The sequence below is a fragment of the Pseudorasbora parva genome, chromosome 14 (genome assembly GCF_024679245.1).
Source record: "Pseudorasbora parva isolate DD20220531a chromosome 14, ASM2467924v1, whole genome shotgun sequence".
NCBI lineage: Eukaryota > Metazoa > Chordata > Actinopteri > Cypriniformes > Gobionidae > Pseudorasbora > Pseudorasbora parva.
In genome coordinates, this window is record NC_090185.1 from 29908071 (window position 1) to 29934101 (window position 26031).

Consider the following 26031-nt stretch of genomic DNA (forward strand, 5'->3'; position numbering starts at 1 on the left):
CGATGAATTCAAAAAGTTCAAATAAATGAAAACGCAAGCAACACACAACCAAACTCTCTTAGTTACTCTGCCAAACTACAAAACACACTGTGCCTGCCCTCTCAGACGCTCATCTGACGACAATCCGCTCATAGTTTCTCCTCCCATCAGATCATCAGAGAATATCAGCCCAGAGTCTCTCAGCTTTTGTTCAGTCTGTCAGGATGAACACAACAGAGAGGAACTGTGAGGAAGAGCTTACTGGAGTGAGCACAGATAGGAAACAGAAAACATGTAATATCTTGTTGTAGACGATTAATTTGTTAATTCATATTTGAAAAACATAAAAGCCATGCTATATTTCCCTGATGTTTTCGATACTCTGTAGGTCAGAATGAAGATGTTACTGGAAACAATAAGCTAAAGTCAAGACGAGACAGAGTATTAAAGACTCACTGACAGCAGGAATATATGAGACGTCATTCAGAGAAATGTTTGACTTGAGGATCAGGATCCAGAACACAACGCTTCCTCAGAGGAGTTTAAGAAAGAAGCTTCAGTCTCATCCTCATGTAAGTCTGAGGACATTTATTATTTCACTGCTGTTCATTTATTATTTCACTGCTTGGAGCATTTATTATTTTTGTATAGCTTGAAAAGATCAGTTTTATATATAACTTAATATATATATATATATATATATATATATATATATATATATATATATATATATATATAGAAACAGCACAATATTTGTACACTATAAAAATGTTTAAACAGTTAAAACATGATAATTAGTTAATGGCTAGTTACCATGGTGAAGAACTTTTTTTTTTAAATGCAACATCATAATATATGTAATTTGCTATTAAATACTGTAAAAAAAAATATATATATATATTTTTACAAGAAAACACACTATGAATTATTAAATAGCTTATGCAGTAAAAACAGTAAAAGGACATTCCCAGAAGTCACATCACATCATACATGATTATTTATTTATTTTAATAAATAATTCTTAATTTTATGTAATATAGTTAATGTTTATTGCATTATTAAATTAAAGTTATATCAGTTAATGAAATATAGTTTGTCACCCTTTAAAACTGGAACAGCTGCCATTTCTTTACTGCAAATTTAACAAGATATTTTTACAGTCTAGTCTAACCGTTGAAGATTATAATCTAAGCTTTTAAGTCTTTTATTGATGAATTAATGAAACATAATGATATTAATAATGTTAAAAATTCAGCTGACGATCAGGAGTGTTTAATATACTGAAGTACATCTGAGAAAGAATCTGCGCATGTCTGATCAGTTCACGTGATTCTGCCGACGTCACGTCTGATGTCGTAAAACGCACGACGTACGGAAGCTGAAGAGTTACGATACTTTCTATAAAAATATATATATATTTCTCCCTAATTTAAAAAATAATTGTATACAATATAGTCAAATAAATGTGATAACATACGGATAACATTGGGCTGCTGTGATGATCAGGTAAGTTTGTTGAATGCACAACGAAGCGTTGTTTGGACACACGTCACCGCAGCATGACTGCCTGTTAACTTGCTGCTCGTGTTTGTGAGCGAGTCTAATGCTTTATTAAACCAGAATTAAAAGGGAAATCTTTTAAGTGATGTTAAAACAATAAATATGAATTGGTTTATTAATGATCATAAAGTTTATATGCATGGTTTATTGGCTTTAAAACTTATTTTGAGTGGTTAGCTCTTAGCATTAGCACCTTTTTTGTCCTTGACCATTTACAGGACATTTAGTTGATGGTTTAATGTGCAGTGAATTCAATGTTATCAATTTCCATATGCTAAGATGGGTAAAGATGGCCTTTAAGAACATTTACTGCCAGCTTGTAACATATTTAGAGATGAATTTAGTGACATTTGTGGTCAGTAAGAAAGCTAAGTATGGGAGGGACACCCTGACCTATCTCACCATCTTACTTTTATTATGAGTTATGTGGAAATCAACCTCATGATTTTAGTGTTGTTTTTACCATACTAGTTAAACCAAAGAAAGTTAAATGAACTTCTTTGTTTCTGTTTCTGCAGTTGGGGCTTCATCTGTGTGTTCGCAGTGCTGATTAACAAAGGTGAGCATCTGAATAATCTACATTCTATGTCTTGTATATCTATAAGTGAACACCAGATAAAGCTCTAAGGTTCCCTTTGTAAAGGGTTTATAAAGGTGTTTGTTAATGACTAATAACTCATTTACAAATGCATTATAATTCATTTATAAGCAGTTGTAATTGCATGAATAAAAATGGTGACTTTGACCCAATGTCTGCCAAATAGCGATCCGTTTTAACTTACATGTTATAAATGCTTAATAAATGTATTTATTAACATTTATTTAATATCAAAACCAGATTCCTGATTTATTTAATGATGCAGCAACATAGACTTTCATAGTGAGACTGAAGGGTGTTGTATGTGGTTCTCTCATTAATATATAATGGATGGCACTTTTTAATATTATCTAATATTACAGAATTTTTTATCTCATGACTGCCACTTTTTTTTTAAATGTTCCTTTTTTTTAAAAAGTTACAATCTTACCATGATATTCCACAAAAGGTTCATGATGCCTATCCACAGCAATGTATCAAAACTGATTTCTTGTTTATGAAGATGAAATTATCAAACTTTATTTTGGGGGGGAAAAACATGTGTTGTATTTGAAACTACTCTTTACTCATATCAATGTTGTTGTGTTAATATACATTGTCTATTATACACATACGGTATACGATAATACATTTCAGTTTCAGTGTATGCAATATTAAGAATATTTTCACTGCTTCAAAAGTCATAAGAAAGCCCTTTCCCTCAAGAAACTGAAATCATAAGCTTTATAGCAGTGGTTTTCAAAGTGGGGAAGGGACCCCTGGGTGCCGAAAGGGGGTGATGGGGGGGGGTGCATGGCATGAAAAGTATAGCAAAACTTAAAGGTCCCATTTTATTTGTTTTATTGTTTTATAATGTGTCTTGGGGTGTACTCATATTGTTAGTATGGTTTTTACATCAAAAAATGTCATAATTTAGAAATAAAAGGCATTTTTTCTATACTGATATTAGCCCTCTGTTTAGAATGCTCTGTTTCAAGGGGCGTGTCTGCTGTGAGTCTTCAGTGAAAACACCCACTGTTGTGATTGGCTGACATCTTTACATTTGAAATGAGATTACGTGGGGATGGGGGCGTGGTTTAATCAGGCGCGAGCTTGAGCAGCTGCAGTAGAGGTGTGCGATACCGCTAGATTTGGTATCGATCCGATACCAAGTAAATAGTGGGGAAGGGACCCCTGGGGAATAGTGGGGAAGGGAAATTGATAATTTCCAGTATCGCCGATACCGATACCAATACCGATACTTTTTAATAATTAAGGTGGATGTATCGGCCAGTATCGCCGATACCGATACCAATACCGATACTTTTTAATAATTAAGGTGGATGCGTACTTGTTACAAACCTAAATCAAAATGAATTTTCATGACTTTTAATTTGTTTTTGTGATTTGCATTTTGAGTTATTAATCAGTGCCACAAAAGCTTTTGTTCAGAAACAACTTTTGGTTACTTCTGCTTTATTTAAATAAACAAAGTTACAAAATGATTACTTCACAAATATAAAAAAATGTAAAAACAAATTCTCTTTTCAAGTAGCATGTTAACAAAAAATGTTTCTCCTCTTTAGTGAACTTCTTTTCAGGATTTTTTTTCTTAAATAAACAAAGTCACAAAGTTTTACTTCACAATAAATATAAAAAATGTAAAACAAATTCTCCTTGTAATACGATATAATGCTGAAAATTAAAATGCGCGACTGAGCGGCGCGCGCGCCTGACTGCTGCTGGTAGCGCTAGTGGTGAGTCACGTGACGGTACAAAACAGGAGAGGGGGAGGAGAGCAGTGTCGAGCACGAGCAGCACTCTCTTGGAGAGCTTCCTCTGCTCTGTGACAGCAGCAGCATTTTGACAAACACGGCCAGGTCGCAAAACGAGAGAAACTGAAACTTAAGTATCGATATTTTCACGTTGGTATCGATCAATACTGATACCAACGTTGGTATCGATATTAGTATCGATCTGCCCACCTCTAAGCTGCAGCGCTGCCAGTCGAGAGAGACAGAGACAGAGAGAAACGGAGCTGGGGAAAGATTGCTGAGGAAATGTTAGTGTACCGAGTTTTTGATAGTGCGAGGTTATTTTGGTTGTATCTGAGAGCTCTGAATAAACACGAGTGAACTTTGCAATGTTATTTCTCTCACAAAACGCTTTCACCGCAGCTAGCAACAAACACGACATGAATACAGTAAGAGCTTCTGTTGAGCATAATGAGCAGCGTCATTCAAACGTGTGATTGACCAATCCGAACATTATAAAGAGTGTTCCTTGAATGCTCTCTGTAGTTTAATCATTTAAATAACAGATTTGTTTCATGCTGCTAACAGAAAAGAGGTGAAGTTTATGGTTTTAGTCACTGGCTTGATTCACTGATGCATCAAGACGGCCAGCGGCGGGACTGACAGTTTTAAACGATTTAGAAAGAAAGTCTGTGTGAACTTGAATGATTAGCTACACATCAAAACTCACTGATCCCAGATCAGGCATTAATGAACACTGTTACTGGTGGTGCTGTTGAATCCATATGTAATGCCTGTGCTGCTGACATCCACTGATAAACTGAATTATTCCAACACGATCTCATGGTCATGCGTATAAATAGTACGAGTTTGCAATCTCGTGGAATGTATACGCCAAAATGAGTTTTGGCGTGCGTATGGTACGTGGTTTTTCGCGTGCATATGAGACGCACTTTATGGCGTGCATATGACACGCTCTTGGGTAGGTTTAGGGTGGTGGGGTGGGGGGTTCGTATGTATAATACGGCATAAAGTGCGTATCATTTGCACGCGAAAAACTGCGTACCATACGCACGCCAAAACTCATTTTGGCGTATACATTCCACGAGATTGCAAACTCGTACTATTTATACGCATTTTTGTGAGATCCGTCTCATTATTACTAATTCTCTGGGTGGGCAAAGCAGAGGAAGGGTCGATAACCTTTCCTGGTATGACGTCATAACAGGAGAATTCAAGATCAGCTCTTCTGAGCTCTCATTTTCTCAAAAGCAGAGAAAGACAGCCAGATCTCGTTTTATACTGATCAAAATTTCTAGCAACTTAGGGACAACATTCAGGCTAGGGGAACTCATATTAATGTTGAAAAACCTCATAAAATAAATATTTCATGCCATGGGACCTTTAACAAAAAAGAAAAAAAAGAAATATAACTATTTTAACATTAAAAACAATTTGCAATAATTTAAAATTTTAACATTTTAAAAATATTTTGCAATATAAGCAACAACAAAAAAACAAAAACACGGGCTCCAGTCGGTTTTTGATAAGCTGTCAAACAAAACCACACTACGAAAAGCATTAAACAAGGCTTCAGATGGCACCGATGCCCGGGAATACAGAGAAGCCTCGCCTTTCATTAGCTTTCCTCCACCAGTCAGGAGCTTGTACTACTGCTGTAGCCTATTGCAATACCATGTTGCTTATTTTGCATGTAACTTCGTCACCCCTTCTGTCGAAGTAGCCCCACACAGTATGCTTCTGTCCTATTGCTTCATTTTGCGAAATATGTCTGTGTCGGTGTGAGTAAATTTTTTTACAAAATAAAAACCCTTTAAATCGTTTAACTGATAACTGAAAATTCTTCCTATCAGTTAATGGTTAAACAGTCAATATGAGAATCCCTAGTAGCAAATAAGCAACACATTCTCACACCCAACTCGTCACATATGGACACTTGACCTGGACCCCTTGTCGTCACTTTTCAATGAACTGGGCGTACTTTTATCGTCAATTTTCAACGCGCTGGGTGCTCCATTCATTTCAATAAAAAACCTTTGCCGTCATAAACAGACGGATTTAATTCTTTGCGTTTGTAAAAGCAGACATGATGTTATTAATATTTAAAGGCTACTTTTATATTTTGGAGCAACTAACCCAACTCCTACCCTAAACCTACCCACACCTTAACAATATAAAACATATAACAAGCAAATAAATGTACAGTCACAAGTAATTATTTCAAAATCTGACCAAAACAGTATAAAAGTATGAACTCATGCTGCATTCCAAGTCTTCTGAAGTCATACGATGTCTTCATGTGAAGAATAGAGATGATCTTGATGTTTTAATTGCTGAAATGATGATCCCGCTTCCCCGTGAACGAACTCATTCATTCATCTCATTCAAATGATTCAAAAGACTCCTGAGCATGACGCAATCGGTCACAAGACACACGAGAGCCAATGACATTTTACAATCAATGCTGACGTAATGGCGCAATTGGTCACAAGACATATGTGATGTGTTCGTGATCTTCGGCGGATGGAGATGCTGATCGCTTTTGGGGATTTTCTTCATGCAAATCCTTCGTTTGGCCTCGGAAAACTTAGATTATTTAACTTTTTTGAATAACTCGTGAATGCAGTCGTATGTTATATCCTGTGTTTTATATCATGTTCACACAAATGGGTAGGTTTAGGGATGGGGTGGGGTTGGGTTACATGTTAAAATGTGTCTAAATAGCGTAAATAAAATATATGTAAATGAAATCATGTTAAAATGTGTCTAAATAGCGTAAATAAAATATATGTAAATGAAATCATGTTAAAATGTGTCTAAATAGCGTAAATAAAATAAATGTAAATGAAATTATGCTTGCTGATTAAATTGAGAAGCACACTCCAACATGTCATAATGGAAAAATTATAAACCAATAAATAATTTCAAAAAATAAATCAAAAAATAAACTTCACCATGACGATAACATTCCCATACCCAGTGCGTCTGTGTATGACGCCAAAGGTTTCTCATTGAAATTAATGCAGCACCCAGCGTGTCAAAATTTGACGATAAAGGTACGCCCAGTTCGTTGAAAAGTGACAACAAGGGGTCCGGGTCAAGCGTCCATATTTGACGTGTTGGGTGTGAGAATGTGTTGAAATAATTCATGGCTGCAGGCAGGCAGACAAAAAAAAATTGACCGATCCTTGAGTATAAAAAGCTTACCCGCTCTAGACTCAAATATGCCATCCATTACATTAGTAAACATGAACAGGCTATGAGAGCAAACTCAATGGCTGAGAAAATTAGGGGTAAGGATGTCCATAGCTTTTGGAAGGAAGTGAGAGCTCTGAACAGGGCCAACACATTGTTTCCATGTATTATCTGGAGCTGATAATATTGCTGAGCTGTGGAGGCTTTGTCTTATTTAACTGTGTTAAATCTGCACTGTGTAACTTCTCCGTCCGCTAGAGCAAAACAAAGGCGTAGCTTGATGACGCCAAGTTTAAGCGCAGAATCTTGGGACATGTGGTCTTCACCCCACAGCCGGTGGAAAATAGGACTCGGGATAGGGCTCGGGCAGTAATCATGTTCATGGATGGGGAGGGGTGCTGCTAGCTCTCTTCAACTTTTAGATGGATGAGTTATCCAACCAATTATCAAGATGCAAAACAGGTTGTATGATTGGACACATCTTGGTTAATCATTTTATGTATGCTGTTGATTTGGCCATCCAGCAGTGCTGGTTTTCAGCAGCTCCTGAATATCTGCTCTGAATATGGGGTGACATATGATGTGCTGTATAACGCCAAAAAGAGTGATGTATTGATATGAAGGACAAAAGTGGACAAAAATCTTTGTTTTCCTGAATTTTATCGGTCACAACAAGTGATGATTGTCTGTAATAAAATTAAATATCTGGGTCATTACATTACAGATCAGTTATCCAATGATGCAGATATATACAGGCAGCGTTCTCATATTATATACCCAAGTTAACACGCTGGTGAGTAAATTCCACATATGCACGGATGACGTCAAATTTAGGCTGTTTAAAGCATATTGCGCTCCTTTGTATGCGCTTCTTTATGGACTAAGTTTAAAAAGGCAAATATGCAGAAGCTTAAGGTTGTTTATGTGGCATTCCGACGGGAGGGGTTACAGATTTATTTCAGCGACTACGCCACCCTGGAAATTCACCAGGGACGATACCAAGTAAATTCTCTTTTATTAAGACACCACAGGTTCGTTATCTATATGGGTGAAGAGATGCAGGTCGCATGTTTGAAAAATTACTACTTTATTGTATCAATCTTAAATAAAAGACAACTTCAGAGCAGGAGTTGCCAATCTGCATCCGACACATACACACACAATACAAAATGACCAGAAGCGGAGGTATCTAGAGGGTTGGGCCCACTGTCCAATTTAGAATGTTCCCATGATACAATACACGCCCATACCACACGTGAAGACTGGACACAAGAAAACACACAGCACCAAGTGTGAACACCACACCACGGCAGCAGGACGTCACCCTCCAGAAACTCTCAGCTCCTGTAACATAACAAAAACACAAAGAAAGAATCTGAACAGACACCAAAAATAACAACACAAAAAGAAACATTAACAATTGAAAATATCCCCAAATTAGATTAAAGACAAATTCACACTTAACATTCACTCGGACTTCTGGCAGTCCAGTTACAATGTCAGAGTGAGGTGACATGCGTTGACTGAATGCACACAGCACTGATATACAGCCACTAGAATCAAAGAGGTGGCAGTCGGCAGAAACAGATCGGCCAGCAAGGCCGCTCAGACCTCAAAGGCGATAATCTCAGAAACAGTTACTATTAAGAAGATAAAACTGAACAGCACAGAAATGAAACTGTGGTAACAGCAGACATTCAGGAAAACCGAGTGGCAATAAAACAGTCGGACTTGTAATAGCAACAAAACAGCAGCGCGAACTCAAACGCGTTTCATGCAGGAGATCGTCACCCCAGCATCATCTATGCCGAGCGTCCGTGAAAGAACGGATTCTCCTGCTAAAACAACAATTGGTTAGCTCACTAAATTGAATCATTAGTCAAAAAGGTTTAACCATACATACCGAGTGATTGTCACGGAAATGCATAGCTGTACAATTACTCACAGCACGAATCACCGCGGCTCATGTTTACATTAAAACCACTGGAATTAAATGAACGAAAGTTACCACAAACAACATATTAACATGGACAAACAATAGCATTTAACTTACCTACACATAACAAAAGCCTGCACGCACACGTCACCACAGGGCTGCAGACCAAACATTCCCTCACTGAATGGTGGCACGCCCTCGCCCTGGGGGCGGAGCTTGAAATGACACACCCTCAGGTAGGACCCAGGGTTTTAAATAGACAGGTCTCAAATGCTGATAGGCCATCACTAAATACAGGGGAGGGAACTTACTCACCCTGCTACATTTATAATGGCTATATGAGGATACTGCTCAACAAACCCAGGTGCTCTAGTGGAAGTGTCCTGTTTTATAATGCAGGGGTCAGTATCTTTCAGGCGTTGTTGAGGAGACTCATCTACAAATTAATTTTGCCGCCTGAATGACTCCCAGAAGAGCCTTATTATGCTGCTAGTAAATCCTGGGTTTAGTGCCGTATGATACCAATCATCGCTATGGAATCACTGGTATAAGTGTCTTTTATAGAAATACTGTATAGTAGTTTCTTTAATCTATTTGTATATGTTTCTCTTTCTCTTTTTAATGCATATCATATCATGTCTGTGCCTGATGATGTTAAAGTTACATTTACAATTTCTCTTGTTTCAGTGTCTCTGCAGGTCTCAGTAGAGGCTGTTATTGGCGGTTCTGTTGTCCTGCCGTGTTCTTCAACTAAACATGGTCGTAAACTTCAAGATATTCATGTGTTTTGGAGACACAATGGCAGCAAGATTGTGTATGATATAATTCCCGGCAATTATTCACAAGAGGAACAGGATCCAAAGTACAAGAACAGAATAGAAACTTTTCCAGAGGAGCATGAGCGAGGAAACTTCTCCATCAAACTCAAGGATCTCACTCACACTGATGCTGGAAAATACATCTGCCTCATCACACCCTTGAATGAAAAAACTACTGTACAGCTGATCATCAACGGTGTGTGAAACTACTGGATTACTGCATTATGTTTTTAATTTAATGAAGTAGTTTGCTTTAAAATCTAAATACTGTAAGAAATTGATCTCATATTTGAAGTTCACTAGTGATGTTTCAGTCTGAATGCTGCGGTTTATAAAGTATAGATGGGTCTGTTGTCTTTATCACAGTGAGGTCATGTTTCTTGTTATACTTTTTTGTTGCAGAATCATCAGCAGAAAAAGGAACCATATCCCCTGAACAAGAAAACCAAGGAGGAACAGAACCAGGCACTGTGTCGACATCATCACCTTTGATCATTGGCATTGTGTCTGCAGTTATAGTTATAGTTATAGTTATAGTTGTCAATGTAGCTTGTTTGAAAAAAAGGAACTCAAGCAGTCTTAGGGCAGACAGACACGATGTGGATTCAAGCACTCATGAGGTTGAGCACATTATGATTAAAGCTGATAATAATGATAAAGCATTTGGTACATGACTATAGCTTGGTGTACCGGCAGGAACTGCATGAGCTTTAGCGCTAAACATCGAGTCAGAGGAGGAGGTTTGTGCTTCCATTTTTGCTGCCGCCGCTTCAGATAAAAAAGTAAGAAATATTTCAAGCTGCAAGCCGCGATGAAAGGGCCCTCACAACCGGAAGAACTGTCACCTGGAGGCCTCAGAAAAACAGCGAATAGTGAGCAAGATGCATTTAAGCGGTTAAATATAGGAGAAATACAGCAAAGTCATTTTAATGTGCCACACTTGACGATAACTGAATTTTGCCATGTAGATGTCTTCAGACCAGGACTCTTATCAAACGTGAAGTTTGGGGCAGATTGGACATTGAATGCCCGAGTTACAACAACTTCCTTGTTTCATGACAAAACATAAAAATTTGTGAGGCAGCTACGGAAACGCCTTCAGGGAAAACTCAAGATCTTCACAATTTAACATCGCAAAGGCCTTTAGATTAGACTGACCTAATATGATATTGATCTGATTAAATATCTAGGAGTTTGTTAAAATAAAATTCAAAATATTCAATGTTCAATTATATTCAAATATTCAAATTAAAAAAAAGTAGAATCTTTATTTGTTTTTTAATTTTGACTTTTTTTGTAGGTATTGGGCTGTTACATGTGTCTACCGAATGTCGTACTTGTACGTGAAACGTAGCTTGAATGGCACTTATTATAAATTTTATAGGTAGCGCTTTCAAGCCATTTTGCCACGCCTAATTCTGAAACCCATATCAGACGTACATTTTCACCACTTCTGAAGCGTGTGCAAAGTTTAGTGACTTTTCAAGCCTCTAAAAAATGCGATTAATTTGGGAGAATAATAATAATAGGTTGAACAATTACAATAGGGTCCTCACACCATCGGTGGTCAGGCCCAAATCAGAAGAGTGTGTAAAGCAGGGCTGTAACTATAGACGGTGCAGCGCACATGGGCCGCCCGACGCACATCTCAAGCGACCCCTGGTGACTAAGTTACTCAGGGTACTTGCAAAACTCACATTTCAACTGAAATCACGTCATTGACGCTCTGTCAACCATTTCCTATGCATGTGAGCAATAGTCTGCTCTATGCAGCACGCTTCACAATTCACTCTAAAACATGAATTTTTTTTTATGCTTTCTTTAAGTGTACATTTCATGTGTGTGTGTTAAGTATTCGCTGAGTTTCGGTTCATCTTTGAGACGTGTTTCAGAAAGATCCTCACGGAGACTGAGACAGCTGAGAGCACACCCTTCTTTTCTCTATTTCACAAAAGCACAAAGTTTTGTTGTTATTGTGATTGTACACAGATATATGTAGACAATTTATATTTTATAATTAATGCCATGCATTTATCTGTATAGACAAATATGACGGAGTAGGCTATTTTACATTCTTTCCAAGTTATAAGGAAAAAAATCTGCCAGATGTCGGGAGAACTTATTGAGAATTTATTTTGGATTTATTTATTTACAGTTCTTTAATGTTTAATGTTGTTAGTGATATTTGCACTAATAAATAGATCTATAACCGTGGGATCAGTATGTATGCCCATTCCTGCACATAAAAAAGTGTTTTTTTTTGTGTTACTCAAGTTACATGTTCTAGGTTTAATAACTATTTTTACATTTTGTACCGTTTATGATTATAACTTTTTTTAGGAGGATACACTTTGCTAGTGTATAAAGTGTGCTATAAATAACCTTGCCTTGTCTTTCTACTTTGTATGTTTAAAGTGTTTTAGTTTTCTGATGTAAAAGACGCTGTGCTGTGCTGCTATATTCTTGCCTTATGTGCTGGATTCTTAATAAAACAATGAGATGTTGACACAGGTAAATGTTTGGCTAAAGTTACAAGACAAGTGAGTCTGTTGATATGTTGCTGCCTTAACAATTCTGTTCTGGTAAACATTTATTTTCAGGAACTGTTCAGTGTTTAAAGGGGGGGGTGAAATGCTGTTTCATGCATACTGATCTTTTTACACTGTTAAAGGGGGGGTGAAACACTCAGTTTCAGTCAGTGTCATGTCAATCTTGAGTACCTATAGAGTAGCATTGCATCCTGCATATCTCCGAAAAGTCTTTATTTTTTTAATAATTATATAAGAAAGATGCGCTGTTCCGAGTCTTTCCGAAAAAAGCCGAGCGGGTGGGGGCGTCGTGTGAGCGGAGCTAAATAATGACGTGTGCTCGCTGCTGCTATGTTGAGTCGAGCTGTTTCATCCCTATGAAGGGGGGATTTTGAAATCCACTGCCGCTTCAATATCCCTGTATATATTTATATCCTAATTAACTTCATAATCAAATCCTTAATTAATATTTATCTTCCGATATTACCTATATTATTATAATGATTCTATCCAGTTATGATTTTGCTTTAGTTTCTTGTTTTCTAAAGTGTATATTTGGTCTCTGAGGAGTGACTGAGGGTCTGGCCTAGAGATGTGTGATGTGTCACTAAACACTGGCAACAAGGTCGTGTGTTTGGATTTGAGGTATCACACACCCCTAACATGTCAGAAGTGCAGTAACAGGGTTTGCTCACTTAGCCCCACTTCCAGATATGAAATATGGATTTGTCTTTCATTTAATTTATTATGTTTTATTCCTTTTATATTTCCTTTTACTGAAACACTAAAGACTCAAGATGAATATTGCCTGAACATTGTGTGTTCCTCTCACTAAAGGAAAGCACATGTTATCAGTATGTTTTGGTAAGAACTAGATAGAACTGGAGCTTAATCAGCTCCAACCTTGGAGAGACTGTGTATCTGTGTATGTGCGCAATATTCTGTGTTACAGATCAGAATGGTGTACAATGGGCACCCTAAGCGATGGGTGGACTTGTTGTTCTGGGCAAGCTGGCGCCTGCTCCAGATCTGGAAGGTCACTACGGGCCTAATTCTGGGTGAGAGCATCAACAAGTGACACGTCAGTGGAAACGTGCATCAGATTAACTGACTCGAGTGGAAATTTACCATGACTGTGCATTGTCTCTGAGCCAATCAGAACCATCCACATTGCAGTAATGACGTGGATAAGACCTTGAAAACGGTATAACTGTTGGGACAATTGTATGTACGATAGGGCGAGGCAACGAGACGGTGAGAGAGGGAGCGCGGCCTACGAACTCCTTGTGAGACTTGAAGCTGGCTTCTGCTTTTGAAACTGCAAACTATTCTTAAGTAAATTTTTCTTTTATTTAATTGCAATCCTGACTCTGTCTTCATTTCTTCACTACTGGTCCTGGGTCATAAGCTGTTAACCCCTAACACCTAACAGCGGGAAAAAAACTTTATTCAAAATAAAAATATGGCTTTTAATCAGATACAGCCATACATCTATGATCCGGAATCAGACCCAGAGGCTGCAGTTGAACAGGAGCAGCAGCAAAAACGACTAGAGCAGGACGTCTGTATGTGGTACAAGTTATACACTAACTATATAATATGCTTAGCGGCTTGTGTTATTTACATATTTATACTTGAATTATATTGTCGTATTTTTGTCTTTGAAGGTGTACATGTGGGAAGTGCAGTTGTGCACGTGTGTGTGTGTGTGTGTTTACGCGTGGTTTGTGTAGACAGTAAGCGGACTAAAAAAAACACAGACATTTGAAGCAGTCTCACTCACCCTTCTAACGTTGGGACTGCTCCATCCTTCAGCATTAGGCGATTGGGAAAATCCGGCGTCGAGCTGGGCCTTGTTTATGAAACAGTCGGCACCGAAATGCAGCGAACAGATATAAACATTCGCGCAACTCAGTTGCTGATCCGGAAAAGCAAATTACATCCACTGTTGCCTTAACGCGGGGTTTTGGGGAATCTGTGCAGGACTGTCTTGGTCTGGCAACCAAAAACGCACTTTTTTGGTGACATTGTTATGTGCACATCACCTGTCCAGCATCCTACAAGCCAGCGCTTTGATGGGCGTAGGCTGTTGCTTTCGCTCTCTCCCTCGCTCTCTCTCACGCGCTTCCGGTAGAATTGTCCGTAAGGCCCATACAAGGAAATTCCGCCCCCATTAACGTCAAAGGGGACGCATGATCTCAAAAAACTTGCCGAAACTTATGACTAACCGGAAGTAGTATTTTTGACAAAGAAATACTCCCATCAAACGTCCACCTTAACTTTTGAAACTTTGTCTATGTTTAGTATGGGATTCCAAGTCTTTAACAGTGTAAAAAGATCAGTATGCATGAAACAGCATTTCACCCCCCCTTTAAAGACTTGGAATCCCATACTAAACATAGACAAAGTTTCAAAAGTTAAGGTGGACGTTTGATGGGAGTATTTCCTTGTATGGGCCTTACGGACAATTCTACCGGAAGATAGAGAGGGAGAGAGCGAAAGTAACAGGCTATGCCCATCAAAGCGCTGGCTTGTAGGATGCTGGACAGGTAATGTGCACATAACAATGTCACCAAAAAAGTGCGTTTTTGGTTGCCAGACCAAGACAGTCCTGCACAGATTCGCCAAAAATCCCGCGTTAAGGCAACAGTGGATGTAATTTGCTTTTCCGGAGTTGCGCGAATGTTTATGTCTGTTCGCTGCATTTCGGTGCCGACTGTTTCATAAACAAGGCCCAGCTCGACGCCGGATTTTCCCAATCGCCTAATGCTGAAGGATGGAGCAGTCCCAACGTTAGAAGGGTGAGTGAGACTGCTTCAAATGTCTGTGTTTTTTTTAGTCCGCTTACTGTCTACACAAACCACGCGTAAACACACACACACACACGTGCACAACTGCACTTCCCACATGTACACCTTCAAAGACAAAAATACGACGATATAATTCAAGTATAAATATGTAAATAACACAAGCCGCTAAGCATATTATATAGTTAGTGTATAACTTGTACCACATAGAGACGTCCTGCTCTAGTCGTTTTTGCTGCTGCTCCTGTTCAACTGCAGCCTCTGGGTCTGATTCCGGATCATAGATGTATGGCTGTATCTGATTAAAAGCCATATTTTTATTTTGAATAAAGTTTTTTTCCCGCTGTTAGGGATGACACAGCTTTATGACGCACTCGACTCAACACAATAGCAGCGCGCTGCTGCACACGTCATTATTTAGCTCCGCTCACACGACACGCCCCCACCCGCTCGGCTTTTTTCGGAAAGACTCGGAACAGCGCATCTTTCTTATATAATTATTAAAAAAATAAAGACTTTTCGGAGATATGCAGGATGCAATGCTACTCTATAGGTACTCAAGATTGACATGACACTGACTGAAACTGAGTGTTTCACCCCCCCTTTAAAGTGTACTTCAGTATTCTCCAACCCGGGAGCATTGATTCACTGTATTTGTATGATCTCATTGTTCAAGACCCAATACAAGTATTCAATAAAATCTGTCAAAGTTTGGATATTTCTATTCTAATAGTTTTCACTTGAGTTTTACATTTATTCATTTGTCTGATGCTTATATCCAAAGTCTGATATCAGAAATGTGTTTATGAGTTTAATTTGGTTCACACATTTTGTCTCCTCATCACTACTAACTCCTTCCTGTAGATGTTTGGTGTGTGTTTGAGGCACTGGGGCTCTTTGAGGGACCATGAGGGTTTTAAAGGCCTCTAAGGGCCCAGCTGTATCTCAGCACCAGATCACACGTGGGATTGAGCTCTTCTCATGTTTGCATATGCAAAAGACCTGGTGCTCCGAGTTTCCACATCAACAACACTCTTTAGTAAATGAAACACATCAGATAATGGCATCAGGTCAAAACAGAAACAGTATGATGATAAACGTCAAGCATTTCATCCATATATTACAAAACACACTAAAAATAGTATAATTCAAAACAAAAGAATATCTCAAAAAGGAGAGAAATATAAACCTTCATTGAGTACTTTTTTGCCTTTTCTGTCTCATTATTTTTTTAAACATTTACATTTTAAAATGTATGTTTCAGTTTCTCTGGTAGGTCAGAATGAGGTCTGGTGATAATAAACAAAACCAAGACATGACGGTATATATGGTACTGTTCCTGCCCACTCGTCCCGCATCTAATCTGATAACAATCCTATCTGAGTCTCTGAATCATTCCTCATCAGACCATCAGAGAATACAGTCTCTGACTTCAGTCTGTCAGGATGAAAACAAGATCGAGGAACCATGAGGAAAATCTTTCTGGATTGAGCCCATTTGAAAGGCAAACTCATGAAAAGGACAGGCTGTATTATTAAGTCAATACATAACTTTGTATTAAAGACTCAATGATAGCAGAATATATAGAAATGTCTTAGGTGAAATAGCAAATGCTACTGCTTATGATGAGCTGCTTATCCTTCACTATTCAAAAATGTCCTCACTAATATTATTATTAATATTAAACCTAAACACCAGCTGGTGAGCCAGATCTTAAAATAGCTTATAAAACGGCCAGATCATGTTTCTATTTAAACCAAATGATCACTATTATCATGGACATAATGTGAGGTGGGGCCTCCATGGATCGGACTTGTTTGTTCAGCACATCCCACAGATGCTTGATTGGATTGAGATCTGGGGAATTTGGAGGTCAAGTCAACACCTCAAAGTTGTTGTGCTCCTCAAACATTCCTGAACCATCAGCAAGCCACAGCAAATAACGTTTCAAAGAAAGGGTTTACCAGGTCTGCAAAAATGCTTAGGTAGGTGGTAGTATCAAAGTAACATCCACATGGATGGCAGGACCCAAGGTTTCCCAGCAGAACATTGCCCAAAGCATCACACTGCCTCCATCGGCTTGCCTTCTTCCCATAGTGCATCCTGGTGCCATATGTTCCTCAGGCAAGTGACACACATGCACCCAGCCATCCATGTGATGTAAAAGAAACCAGAAGACCAGGCCTCCTTCTTCCATTGCTCCGTGGTCCAGTTCTCGTGGTCGTCAGATTGAGCGTCTGTCTCAAGTCACAGAATATTTGACCTAGTTGCATGAACCCAGCAGTTTCTTGTCTCCTGCGCCTCCGTCAAGGCAATCGTTCCCTGCAATGTTGTGGACATGTGTGAACTTTGTCATTGTGTTGGTTTTAATGATGTTGCCCTCAAGGACATTTTTAGTCATGGATCAGTACCCTCAGTACCCGCCACACCAGAGTGTCTCCATGCTCCCACTGCCACGTCTGATTTAGTTTAAGTCATGCCTGCTCTGCTACATCCATCATGGTCACTGTCATGTGTTCCTGTTTGTCATGTGATCCTGCCATGTGCTCTATTGTCATGTACTATAGAGGTAATGCATCGACGTCACTTTCCCGCCGGAACTTGCCCCTTCAGTTGGGGCTGAGTGGCAGAAGAGCTGCTGCGTGACCGCAGCTATTAGAGGAAAACGCGAGTATAGCAAACAATTAACAGTTTAAACTAAAGGTTGGGCTTGATATAATGGTCCTTACAACTACCACAGATTCAGTGATCCATGGATAATGACATGCAGCCAGGAATCGTGTTTTTCTGACATTTTTATGAGCCTGATTTCGACATGATTATTTATAACTGATCAGTCATCACATTTTTCGAGTGGATCACACTGGAACGATCTGACACAAGACTTCTTCTTCTTCTTCTTCTTCTTCTTTTAATTTAATGGCGGATTGCAACCATATCTTATCAGGTGCATACTGCCACCTACTGTACCAGAGTATGAAGCATGGATTCAATGAAACTACCTTACATCATGGAATTAAAAAAAAAAAAAAACTCATATCCTATAATATACCCCTATATTTTTCTGGTATTCCACAACTGCTTTCTGTGTGTCCTCTATCCCTTCTCCTGTCGTTCCCAGTATACCTTCAAGGTTCCATGTTCTTCCTGCCTGTCTTATCTTTTGCTATAGACTATTCCTTTGTTCTACATATTTCCTACAATGCAACATTATGTGTTCCACACATTCTGTAATTTTACATTCCAAGCATTCATTTGTTTGATTTTTACCTAACATAAACAATGTTTTATTTAACCCTGTGTGGTCAAACCTCATTCTGGTTAAAACTACCTCCTCCCTTCTGTTTCTTCTAATTACACCCTGTGCATTGACAGATTTCTGTATACTATAATATTTCCTTCCATTATTATCATTATTCCACCTATATTGCCATTTCTTCATTTCTTTTTTAATCATTGCCTTAGCTTCTCCTTTTCCAAAGAGGATATTTATAATATCGCTCGTCCTAGTTGATTTTTTTGCTATTTTATCTGCCCTCTCATTCCCTTTTATAATAGCATGAGCAGGTACCCAGCAGAATCTCACATCTATCCGAAGCTTTCTTAGTCTAAATAAACTTTGAAGGATTTCTAGCATTAAATCTTCTATATTAGATTTCATATTTTGAATACTGTAAAGGGCAGCTACAGAGTCAACACAACATACCACTCTGTCTGGTTTTACTTCCTCCACCTACTGCAACCCTACAATAATTGCCATCATCTCTGCCGTGTAAACTGATAGTTGATCAGGTAATTTTTTTTCAATACTTAAATTCCATGTCGGAATGTATATTCCTATGCCTACCCTATCCTTTTTATCTTTGGACCCATCTGTATAGATGTCTAGATAACTGTAATATACACTTCTTATGTATTGACTTGTCAAGTGTCCTTTCTCACTCTCTTTCCATTTTCCTTTAGTTTCATTATATTTAAATCTACCTCAGTTTTTGGAAACAGCCATATAGGGATATTACTTGTAGGGGAGTTAAACCAAGTATTCTCTAATATATATTCCTCTGATTTAGCCTTAATTACCCATCCAAAGCCATTACCTTGAGAAGAATTATATTCCCAGCATTCTTGAATAACACTATTGGAAGGATTTTCCTTACAGCATCCACGTAGGTGACACCAATATGTAAGCATGAGTTTATCTCTTCTTAAGTCAGATGGCACTTCTCCTAACTCTACCTGGATTGCATTAGTCGGTGTTGATCTCATTGCACCAGTACAAAGCCTCAAAGCTTTATTAATAACTCTATTTTTATTAAATGTGATTTAGCTGCTGCTCCATATACAAAGCATCTGTAATCTATTGTTGACCTCATTAAAGCCCTATAAATATACATCAGTGATTGTTTATCTGCTCCCCAGTCTTTCCCAACTAATGCCCTCATTCAATTTATAACTTTTTTTAAATTTTGTTTCTATCTTTTCTATATGTACTTTCCATGTACCCGTGTGATCTAACCATAAACCTAGATATTTAAATTGATCTACGGTTTCCAAATTGTGTCCATATAATTTCAAGTTTTGTTCGTCTATCCCTTTCTTCCTGGTAAATAACATATGACAGGATTTACTTGAAGAAAGCTTAAAGCCCCAATTGTATGACCATTGTTCTACTTTCTTTATTGCTTCCTCGATTTTACTTCACACACCTATGGGATCTCGTCCTCTTGCCCAGATGGCACCATCATCTACATACAAAGCTGATCCAATCCTTCTGTCCAGATTCATAAAAATATCATTAATCATAATATTAAATAAAACTGGACTTACAACACTTCCTTGTGGAATTCCATTGGTTATTTCAAATTCCTCAGACATTTCTGATCCCACTTTAACTCTAAATCTTCTTTCTGATAGAAACTCTAAAACCCAATTATAAAACTTACCTTTAATTCCTATCTTATTTAATTTAATTAATAATCCTTCTTTCCACATTGAGTCATACGCTTTTTCAATATCAAAGAATATAATATTCATTATTTGTTTCATTTTAAATGTTTTCTCTATCTCATTGCTTACTTTTATAACCGCATCCATCGTAGAACGTCCTTTTCTGAAGCCACTTTGGTATGATGCAAATATAAATAATTTAATTGGAATAATTGGAAATAATTTAATCTTCTAACTAGTATCTTCTCCATCCACTTGCACAGGTGGGATGTTAGGGCAATAGGTCTGTAATTACCAGCATTATTTGCATCCTTTCTAAAAGGCAGTATTAGTGCACTCTTCCAACTTTTTTCCAACAAGATTTTACCTTCTTCCCATATCTTATTGAATACATATAATATTATTTCTAATATTTTTTCAGGTAATTTCTGGAACATGATATAACTCAATTGATCTTCTTCTGTAGCTGTATTTCTGGCACCATTTAGTACTATTACTAGTTCATTCATATTCATTTCTATATCCATGGAATTCTCCTCATTATCTTTTTTAATAAACACATTCCTATTTTCACTTAGAATTTTTTCTTAGTTTGTCTGTGGATATCGTCTAAATGGTCTCCACTATGCACACTGGCAAACTTCTTCCCTAACATATCTGCCTTTTCTTTATCTGTTATTGCTATTATTCCGTCATTCTCTAATACTGGTATTTTAACATACCCTTTATTTCCACTCATTTTCTTCAGCATTGACCATATTTCTCCTATTTTAACTTCCCTTCCTATAGTAGAACAGTAACTCCTCCATGCGTTCCGTTTACTATCCTTAATTATTCTTCGAGCGTGAGCCTTTTTCCTCTGATAATCAGTTAGGTTTTCTTGGTTCAAATTATTCCTTAATGTTCTCAGAGCACTATTTCGTTCTTTTATGGCTTCTGTACATTTATCATTCCACCATGGAACCATCCCCCCCCCCCCAACTGTCTTGAGTGGAATGCTATTCAATGATGCATTTAATATTAAATGTGAAACTTCTGATATACATTTCTCAACATCACCCTCCATTGAGATTAATTCTGCTGATTCACAACATATTTCTTTAAATCTTTGCCAATCAGCTTTTTCAAAGTCCCACTTTTTATGTCTAGGTCTTTCTTGGATATCTATTTCAACATTTATAGAACATATTATTGGAAAGTGGTCACTACCAATACTTGTACCGTCTATAATTTTTCACTCACAAGAATTTACCAGATTATTAGAAACTAAGGTAAGATCAATACAAGATAATTTGTTGGAACATATATCAATTCTTGTACCATTTTCATTATTTAGACAAACTAGCTGTCTAGAATCCATTAATTCTTCCACTACTTCTCCATTATTATCAGTATATCTACTTCCCCAAAGACTACTATGTGCTTTGAAGTCTCCGCACCATATTTCTTTCTTTGTTCCTTGTCTCCTAATTATGTTGTTTAAGATGTCTAGGCTTAATAATTTACAAGGGTTATAAAAATTGATTACTATCAAATTCCCATCTGATTTGTATACTTCAATCACCACACATTCTATTTCTACAGGAGTTATCATTCTTTTAAATGATATCTCATCCCTTACAAATGTTACACAACCTCCACCTTGATTTCCACTTCTATCAAACCTGACAGACTCATACCCAGGTAAAATAAAGTCAAGGTGAGGGCGAAGCCATGTTTCTTGAATGCAAACAATATCTGCATATCTTCAACAAACTTTTTAAATCCTTGTCCATTTGCAATCAGACTTCTAGCATTCCATTGTAAGAGATGGAATACCATTACAAGATCAAATAACACTTTGAGACCCCCCATCCTTTTTAGCAGTCAACATACTATGTATATCTTCAGCTTTTAGATCTTTTATGCCTAGAAACTCCTCTGCAGCTTCCACTACTGTCTTGATTTGATCGCTTTTTCTTACTTGTCACGTAGCAACATTAACATCTTTACATATAAAAGCTATAAAGCTCTTTTTTTTCTACAATCAAGGTGTTCTCCTCAACTTTACATTTATGATTGCATGGCTGCTGTGGAGGTGCTGGGCTTCCTGACTGTCACTGGGATCTCCATATACCTGAACTCTTGGGTACTGCATGCCTCTCATTGTCACTCAGATTTTCTTGATATTCTATTGGTCTGTTGTTTTGCTTGATTTCATAATTGCCAATACTCTTTAATGCTTCTGCATATGTCACCTTATTCACAACTTTGTATCTCTGTACTTCTTTAGCTTGTTTCTGGACTGCACATCCAGCATATGCAGCACTACGTTCACCTCCACAATTACAACATTTTAACTTAGCATCCTTTTTACATTTGCCATAGTCATGTTCTCCTCCGCATTTTGCACATCTTTGTTTCCATTTACACTGTTGTGCTGTATGGCCCATTCTCTGACATTTGAAACATCTTAACAGTTGTGGGATGCATTCCCTCACTTTGTAATTGATCCAGCCCATTTGGACTTCAGAAGGCATTGTTACTCCTATTAACTTTGCTGCCATCCCTGGTACATGCACTTTAATCTTTCCACCACCAAGACTACTCATTTTCAGAACCATCTCCTGTTGCTTCTTACTTAATGTTGAAATTAGGATTCTTCTGTTACTCATTAATTTAGCATATTTGATTTTCCCTATTTCCTTCCCTATTTCCTTCTCTTGCTTTAGTTACCTGAACTGGGTGAAAATGGCCTTTATCATTACTGAGAGTAATAATCATTTTCCACTCATCCTGCTTGTCATCATCATATCTACTGCCCCCACTAGGTTTGGCTCTAATCTTTTTGTTTATTTGTCTTGTAGTGCTTTCGCCTCCACTACTCGCTTCAGACCATGATTTTTCCCTTGCCTTTTTAGTTTGGCTAACCTCCATATCTAAAGGCCAATCATCATCATCACCATCTGAACTATTACCCATTGCTACACTCACGGTACAGTTTGATTGCAATCCCCGTCTCTCCAAGTCCGATCAGTCCTGCCACCCTGCCACAAGACTGAGTGCAACACAGGAATATATGGGCCCGGTAATGAGGTGCAGCAGGTGAGAGTGATCAGTGATGAGTAATCAGTGACCGTGCCTCCAACAACACCACACAAGACAAATAGAATGATACGATTTCATAAACCGTGACAGTCTGCACCATAGACCGTATGCACTTACAGAGACACGCATGTTAACTGAACTCAGCACCTGGACAAACAAACACTCGAGTGGTGAGTGGATTCCAAGTTCAACACCTGTGATTGGCCAACTGCTACAAACATGTCTGTGATTGGCTACATTATTCACCGAGGCAAAAACATGTTGGAAATGTGACAATTTGATAAGTGCAAATACAGATACACACTGGATCATTTGCCAGCTCCTTTTCGCTAATAATATGCTATTATTATGAATTCTTACGGAGGATTACATATCCTAGACAAGCAGTTATGGGCAGCGTTTCCCTCTTAAAGCAGAAGCAGCAGCAGGTTGGTGGTTTGAGTGAGAAAATTGCACACTATTATCAAGTCTCAAGCTCGGAACAGCGATGTCCATTGGGTCCGTGGACAAGCCTCCCCCTTACCCCCCTCTGGTGCCGGGCCTGGTTTTGTGTGTTTTCGCTGTATTCACGCTGTAAACCAGTGCTGCCTCTCAGTCTTTTTGCCACTCAGCGGGGCGTAATCACAGGCGCTCCAGCTGACGGTGACATCACGGGCATTCCCTCTATTCCCTAGTCTCTTGTGTCATGTTTTTATTGGTTCATTTAGTCATGTGGGTTCTCAGTTCTGTTCTGTCATTGGTTCATTGCTTTGATTGTTCACAGGTGTCCCTTGTCTTACTCATTAGTTCTTGTTTATTTAAGCCCAATGTTTGCCTTATTTTCTTGTTGAGTATTGTTTCCTGTAACCATGGTTGGTGAGTGTCTCAAGTCAAGCGCAAGTCATTGTATGTTTTGTATCTGTTCATGTATGTAAATAAACTGCACTTGGGTTTTCACTTCCACTTGTCTTCAGTGGATCTTGCCTTCAGTGGATCTTCGTTACATTAACAGGTCCTGTGAGGAGATGATCAGCATTCCACTTCACCTGTCAGTGGTCATAATGTTATGCCTGATCAGTATATGAGGATTTTAATTGTTAGATCTTTCATTGGTTATCACTGGTGGAAAAGACACTGCTTTTGCTGTTATTCTTGCCCAGTGCACTGCATTGGTTTTATTGTTCCACAATAAGAAACATTGATTGAGGAACATGTTTTGCTGTATCTAAAGGAAATGAGTTTGTCGATATGTGGCTTTCTTTACCACAAGTGTTCTTTCTCATAATGTGTTAAATGGATTTTGTATTCTTTATGTTTGTTAAAATGAGTACTGCAAAGCGTGATTTGTTCATCCCTGATATCACAACAATTGTATGCACAGTGTGCAAAAAAATAAAACGGATAAAAATGTGCTTGTGGTCAAGGTTCATCTGACTGATTTACAGCTCTGAAGACTAATGCTGGAAAAGCATTTTACTTTGGTCATTTTATATTTCCTAAGATGAGCACTGTTCTGGGGCTCTTTACATGCACTGGGGCTCTTTGAGGGCCCAATGTGGCTCTCGGTGTATCTCAGTATAGAAATCTGTGGAGAAATGGGACTGGACTCTTCTTACTGGCAGTGTTTCTGTCTCCAGTGTCCTGGTGCCACAGCAACACTATTCTGATCTAAAACATCAAACAATGGCATCAGGTGATCCGCCTCTGCAAACGAAATGACACGTATGTATTTAACAACTAGTCTGAGCACGATCAGGCCAAGCTTCAATAGTTCATAAGATACAAAACCATAATACAACTTATGTTGTAATACATGCAACACAAACGTTCTGCTTTTGCATGTAGTTGTTTCTTAGATAAAAGTGTACAACTGAAGACAAATGTTACTACAAATATTTTCCTGGATTACAATCAATGTCAAAATGAGTTTTTGTTTGGCTTTTATCTTCTGATTCTTTAGTCTGCTGCGAGGATTACCACACCATGACCCACTTCTTGTGTTTGTTAATAAAACAAACATCCTGGAGCTCATATTCCACATCAACACCACTCCTTACTAGTGAATTCACACACTGCATTCCCACAAACCATAAACTGTAGGATGACATGCCTCAACATGAATCAAAAGCAGTTTGTCCATATAAAAATGCAATTATAAAATACAAAAGAAAGTCAAAAATAAAGAGAAATATGAATGTTTCAATAATACAATATAAATAGAAATGTCTAGAGCAAAACAAATAAATTCAAAAAGGTCAACTGAAGTAACACAATCAACACACAACAAAACCTACATGCTGATATGACAATAAACAGGCAGCTTGGAAGACTTGGAAGATTTTTGACATGGGTGTGTGTTCTCTCTCTCTCTCTCTGTCTCTCTCTCTGTCTCTCTCTCTGTCTCTCTCTCTCTCTCTCTCTCTCTCTCTCTCTCTCTCTCTCTCTCTCTCTCTCTCTCTCTCAGTTTGTCTGTAGATCAGAATGAGGTCCGGTGATAAGAAACATAACTAAGATATAACATATGATGTGTGTAAGCTACTGTACCTGTCCTCTCTCTAATCTGACAAACAATCCTATCTGAGTCTCTCTGAATCATTCCTCATCAGACCATCAGAGAATACAGTCTCTGACGCAATTGTGTAAGGATTTTTTCACCATGAAAACAAGTTTTGCTGTTTTTAGGCCTACTATTGTCATGAGCTCCTGCTTGAGTTACAGGATTTGGTTCTTTTTATGCAGATTCAATAAGATTGCTTATTCTGTCTGTTTTTCCACTGAACATGATCTTAAACTTCAAGACACTGATGTACACTGGAGAGACGATAACATAAAGATTGTGATAT

General features: G+C 38.1%; 1 long non-coding RNA gene across 1 annotated transcript; it reads left to right on the forward strand.

The window, feature by feature from the left end:
- Positions 1–356: 356 nt before the first annotated feature.
- On the forward strand, positions 357–10311 carry LOC137040521 (uncharacterized). Its single transcript, XR_010897929.1, has 4 exons — positions 357–551; positions 2058–2098; positions 9710–10036; positions 10243–10311. It is a non-coding gene; the product is annotated as an uncharacterized lncRNA (long non-coding RNA).
- Positions 10312–26031: the final 15720 nt, after the last annotated feature.